Source organism: Alligator mississippiensis, chromosome 5 (assembly GCF_030867095.1).
Source record: "Alligator mississippiensis isolate rAllMis1 chromosome 5, rAllMis1, whole genome shotgun sequence".
Classification (NCBI taxonomy): domain Eukaryota; kingdom Metazoa; phylum Chordata; order Crocodylia; family Alligatoridae; genus Alligator; species Alligator mississippiensis.
In genome coordinates, this window is record NC_081828.1 from 7,503,062 (window position 1) to 7,508,789 (window position 5,728).

General features: G+C 46.7%; 1 long non-coding RNA gene across 1 annotated transcript; it reads left to right on the plus strand.

Annotated features, from left to right (window-relative positions):
- The first annotated feature begins 1,530 nt into the window (after positions 1–1,530).
- Positions 1,531–4,483, plus strand: LOC109281071 (uncharacterized). The gene is made up of 2 exons (XR_002087598.2): positions 1,531–1,803; positions 2,033–4,483. It is a non-coding gene; the product is annotated as an uncharacterized LOC109281071 (long non-coding RNA).
- Positions 4,484–5,728: the final 1,245 nt, after the last annotated feature.

The window sequence follows — 5,728 nt, forward strand, 5'->3', positions numbered from 1 at the left end:
TGGGAGGGTTTGGTGTGTGTCTGTGTATTGGAGGAGGGGGTTGTGTGTGTGTGTCTGTTGGGGAGGGGTTGGGTTGGTGTGTGTGTGTTGGGAGGGTTGGGTGTGTGTCTGTGTATTGGAGGAGGGGGTTGTGTGTGTGTGTCTGTGTTGGGGAGGGGTTGGGTTGGTGTGTGTGTGTTGGGAGGGTTGGGTGTGTGTCTGTGTATTGGAGGAGGGGGTTGTGTGTGTGTGTCTGTTGGGGAGGGGTTGGGTTGGTGTGTGTGTGTTGGGAGGGTTTGGTGTGTGTCTGTGTATTGGAGGAGGGGGTTGTGTGTGTGTCTGTGTTGGGGAGGGGTTGGGTTGGTGTGTGTGTGTTGGGAGGGTTGGGTGTGTGTCTGTGTATTGGAGGAGGGGGTTGTGTGTGTGTGTCTGTGTTGGGGAGGGGTTGGGTTGGTGTGTGTGTGTTGGGAGGGTTGGGTGTGTGTCTGTGTATTGGAGGAGGGGGTTGTGTGTGTGTGTCTGTTGGGGAGGGGTTGGGTTGGTGTGTGTGTGTGTTGGGAGGGTTGGGTGTGTGTCTGTGTATTGGAGGAGGGGGTTGTGTGTGTGTGTGTGTTGGGGAGGGGTTGGGTTGGTGTGTGTGTGTTGGGAGGGTTTGGTGTGTGTCTGTGTATTGGAGGAGGGGGTTGTGTGTGTGTGTCTGTGTTGGGGAGGGGTTGGGTTGGTGTGTGTGTGTTGGGAGGGTTGGGTGTGTGTCTGTGTATTGGAGGAGGGGGTTGTGTGTGTGTGTCTGTGTTGGGGAGGGGTTGGGTTGGTGTGTGTGTGTTGGGAGGGTTGGGTGTGTGTCTGTGTATTGGAGGAGGGGGTTGTGTGTGTGTGTCTGTTGGGGAGGGGTTGGGTTGGTGTGTGTGTGTTGGGAGGGTTTGGTGTGTGTCTGTGTATTGGAGGAGGGGGTTGTGTGTGTGTGTCTGTGTTGGGGAGGGGTTGGGTTGGTGTGTGTGTGTTGGGAGGGTTGGGTGTGTGTCTGTGTATTGGAGGAGGGGGTTGTGTGTGTGTGTCTGTGTTGGGGAGGGGTTGGGTTGGTGTGTGTGTGTTGGGAGGGTTGGGTGTGTGTCTGTGTATTGGAGGAGGGGGTTGGTTGGGGGGGTGTTGGGGAGGGGGTTCCTTGTGTGCGTGTTGGAGGACGGGGTTGGGGTGTGGGGGGAGGGCGGGGATTGGGGGTTTTGGGAAGTCTGGGCCCCTGGCCCCTCCTCCAGCCACAGCCCTGCAAGGGGGCAGGGGGGGGGTCATTTTGGACAGGCAGTTGCCCCCCCCCCCCCCAGTGCCCAGGCCTGACCGGCAGCAATGACAGCACAGCAGAGAGCAGCTTGTGGGGGTGTTGGGGGGAAAGGGGTCAGTGTGTGTGTGTTGTGGGAGGGGGTTGTGTTAAGGGTTTGCAGGGTGTGAGGTGTTTGGGGTGGCATGAGAGGGAGGGAGTTTTGGTGTGTGTGTGTGTATTGGGAGAGGAGGAGGGGAGGGGGCTGCAGGTGCACATGCGTGTTGGGGGAACAGGGTTGGGGCATGTATTAGAGGCTCGGATGTGCGTGCATTTGGGGAGAGGAGGGGTTGGGGGGTGTGTGTGTGTGTCCACCCTCTGCCCCCAGCCCAGCAGGTGAGACTGGCCATGTGGCAATCACAGAGGCTTTTTTTTCATGCAGCCCAGTGGGGACCCTCATTAAGCGGTGCCTCTCGCCCTCATCTCCAGACCTGACAGGGGAGCCGGACCATACGGCAAGTGCGGGACGGGCTCCTGCAGCCCGCCCCGGGGGTGGAACCACCCGGAGGAGAGTGAGTGCAGCGGGGGCGAGGAGGGGCTCGTTATGTGCGTTTCCCATACGGTGCCATATGCCAAGAGGGCCCATGTGTGTTTCAATAAAGAAAGCCTCAGAGGGGAGGCTCCTAATTTGTCTCCACCATACACACGCTCCCAGGCCCACCCTGTGAAACTGCCCCTGTGAGCAACTGCAATGTTGCAAGCGCAGGAGGTTTATTGTGGCTGCGTTTCCCTGTTTCCTAGGTGAGCCGGAGCCTAGAGCGATTGAAAATACTCCAAGACTGAGACCCGGAGCAGGTTGAACAAGATCTCCTCCCACACTGAGTGTGACTTCGAGAATTGCCTTGACTTCCTCTTTCTCTCACTGTCCTGGATCTCTTCCAACCTGGTGCAGGCCCTCCATGCTCCAGTGGAACTGCTCTCCCCTGAAAAACAGGGGAGACTTAATTTTGCAGCCTCTGCCATGTCCTCGCTTTCACTTAGTGCTGTCAGTCATTTCCCCTTCCTTTGCACCCCATTTCCCTCTAGCTTTTGTGGCCCTGGCTCTCCATCTCCCTCCAGCAGTGGCTGTGGTGGCTTCTCTTCCTCCACCCTTGCTTCTCAGTCCTTTGTCTCGTCCTCTTCTCTCTCAAAATTGCTTATGTGCATATGACTTCCTCTTTCTACTAACTCAGTTACATCTCTGTGGCAACAAATCTTCAGGTTTTCTGCACCAGACTTGGCTCCCTCTGCACAGAACCGTATGCTTTATTGTTGCTCTGATATGTGTTCCTCATTCTCAGGTATGTCTTCTTGTATAACCAATGACTCAAGCTTCATTTGTTAACAAAAACGGTCTTATTTTTTCTCCCAACTCCTTTTTCCTGTCACTATAGACAGTACCATTATCCCTGCACCCTCAGGCTCACAAGCCTAAGGCCATGTTTCTTCCCTCTTCCAATCCTTACTCATCCAAACTGTTATCAAGTGGCAGTGTGTCTTTCTCCATTCCTTTCTGCCCCAACAGCTAAACTGCTTCTTCACATTCTGGTCATCTGAGTAAATTCCCCCATATCCACTACTGTTTTTCCCTGTTCTCTTCCTGTCCCTAATGCTCCTGCATTACATTCCTCTCCAATGGATCTTATCAGACCCCTTGCCCTCTCACTGTTTCCCTTTGGCTAGCATATTGGGTACGCATTTGCCATCCTTGCCTTCAAGGTCTACCATTACAAAGGTCACGTCCCCAATTATTATCAAGGTTCTCAGTTTCCTCATCCCTTTTATTCCAACTGCACATTATCAATGCCCACTCATGCACACCTAATCTTTAAGCTGGGCTGCCCACATAGTAATACCTACCTAGCACATACCTACCTATAGTGTGTTTCATCTGTAGTGCTCATGGAACAACCTCCTATTGCAGTTCTCCAGATCACCTTCCTCTCCTTATTCAGATTTCTCTGAGATTCCCTCCTCTTAGCATTACAAGTATTAATCCAGACAATTAAATGTCCTCACAAAGAGCCATTCTTTCAAGTTACTCCCTGTGGGCAGAGCCCTGTGCCTGCAAAGAACCCCAGTGAAGTCAATGACCTAGTCCTCGTCCAAGTTAAGGCAACTGGAAAGTCGTCCACTACTTATGCAGAGTATGTTTAATACTTTTTAAAACCAGGTGTGCTAGTACAGTTGTAATCCGGGAATCAGATACAGCTGAAAGGTATTAAACATAGATGATAAGCAGACTGTGGAATACAACTGATCTGATTCAGCTGAGAAAAAGCATCTTTTTCTCATCTAAAATTTCCTGTGGGGCTGAACATGGGAATAAATACTCTTCCATATAGAGTAGTTTGAAGAAACAGGGCCAACAAGGAGATGAGGGAAACAGGGAGCAAGAAAAATAATGTGGTAATTTTTACAGCACACAAATGCATTAGGTGAGAGGATGCGTGCCCCAAAGAATTTATCATGTAATCTTAGATATATGCCACCAAAGGGAATAATGGGACAGTGTTGTAAACCCTGCCAAAACAATCATCCCAGCTCCTGGGTCTGATCATGTCACCCCCTTGTATCCTTTCTCTACATCCTACAGTACTCCTAAAGCACATGGAGCACCTACTGGGCACATCTACATGTTCATTAATGTGCCATAATTACAACACTTTAAGTTTAGTACCTGTAATAATAGGTACAAACATAATGCGCCATAATCAACACTACTGCACATTAGTGCAAACAAATGGTCTTTTTGTGCCATTAATGCACAGTAGACCAAACCTACTGTGCATTACTGCACTAACATTGGGTTTGCCTACTGTCCTAATGCATAGCAGAGGTAGTCTACTGCGTTTGAAATGTCTTGTGTAGATACACCCATTCATTGTACATAAAATGCAATTTTAAGATTTGCATTTTTTAAATCCAATTTAAAATTAAACTTTGCTTTCCAGGCCCTTCACAACCTATTCCTATCCTCTTATCTCTCATACACTGTGAAGATGTCAGCTTTTGCCTGCACTCTGCCAGTGATGCCAGTCATCATCACCCACTTGTCACACTTTCATATCAGTCTCTTTGTGTTTGCTTTCATTGCTGCTCCTCACACATGGGACACTTCATTTTTCAAACAACTGTTAGTTATTCAGGTATGATATATGTGCACCTCAGTTAAGCAGTGTGCTACTTAAATAAATTTATATAAAAACTGTTGATGTTGATTCATTTCTTACAACATTTGAGGAAGAGGTGGATTTTAAAGGAAAAACTGGATTTTGTTTTCATCCTTATTATGTATAAGAGCTTAAGAACAGTGTTTAAAACATGTGTTTTCCTTCCTTGCATTTTATACAATCGCTTTTTGTCCATATTATGTAAGTATCTTTGGCGATTAAAGAACAAGGGAAATCGTGACATCACAAAAATAGGGAGAGAAGAGATTTTTGATCAAGCAGTTGTAAATATTTTGTTTTATTCAAAACTTGTGCCACTCTGAAAAACTGATGAACAGTTTGGAGTCATGATTATTTGCAGGCAGGATGATTTGAATTGCATCAATTAAGGTTGGGCCAAATTCAGGACTATATACTGAAACTCTCCCAGGAAACTAAAGATGATCAGATTTAATACTCCTGATTTTCTGTAGTAAAAAGTAAGCAAACAAACTTAATATATGCCAGGCCTTTTTAATACATTGTAAAGAAGCAAAAAGGGAATAGCTCAATTTTTTTAAATTGTTTTCGGAGGACCTTTAACAAGGGACTGAGTAATGAGATTATTGTGGATGGATGTATTTGTTTAATGCATCATGGATGTGGCATGGTGAAAATGCTGCGGAGATGTTTTAGAGAAAAGTAGACAAATGGGATATCCAGCCTTGAATCAGTGGTGAAACGGAGGGAGTCGAGTACAAAACAGTAATAGATGAGGACAGGTTTGTAAGCACCTCTGATAAGGACAAGACATTCAAATCGGATACAGAAGCAAAGAGAGAAGGGAACTAATAGAAGAAACCAAAGGATGGGGTGATACAGAAAAATTACAAAACCGTGTCATTAAGATATGTACACTGTGTACTTAAATTACGGCAATCTTGCGGCTATATACCTCATTCTCCCTTTTCTGTTCCGCTAATATTTATTACTCTCATTGGTTTTGTAATGTCTAAAATTATACTGTAAATTCTCTGTCTCAGGACACTATGTTTTATGGGTTCTATAATGCACCCAGCATATTGTTAGATGCTCTAAATAAGAAATAACAACACCTCATGGATTTTTTCTGTTATTATGAAGCATAAGAAAAATTAAAATGCAGCAAGTCTGGAAAGGTCAAACTATATTTCCCCTCAACCTATACATGGCTTTGGAATGAATCAAAAGCTTTGCTAAGAGAACCAAAATAAAATATGAGATGCAGTAACTGCAAAACTTGGATCAATTTGTACCCAAACGGTCA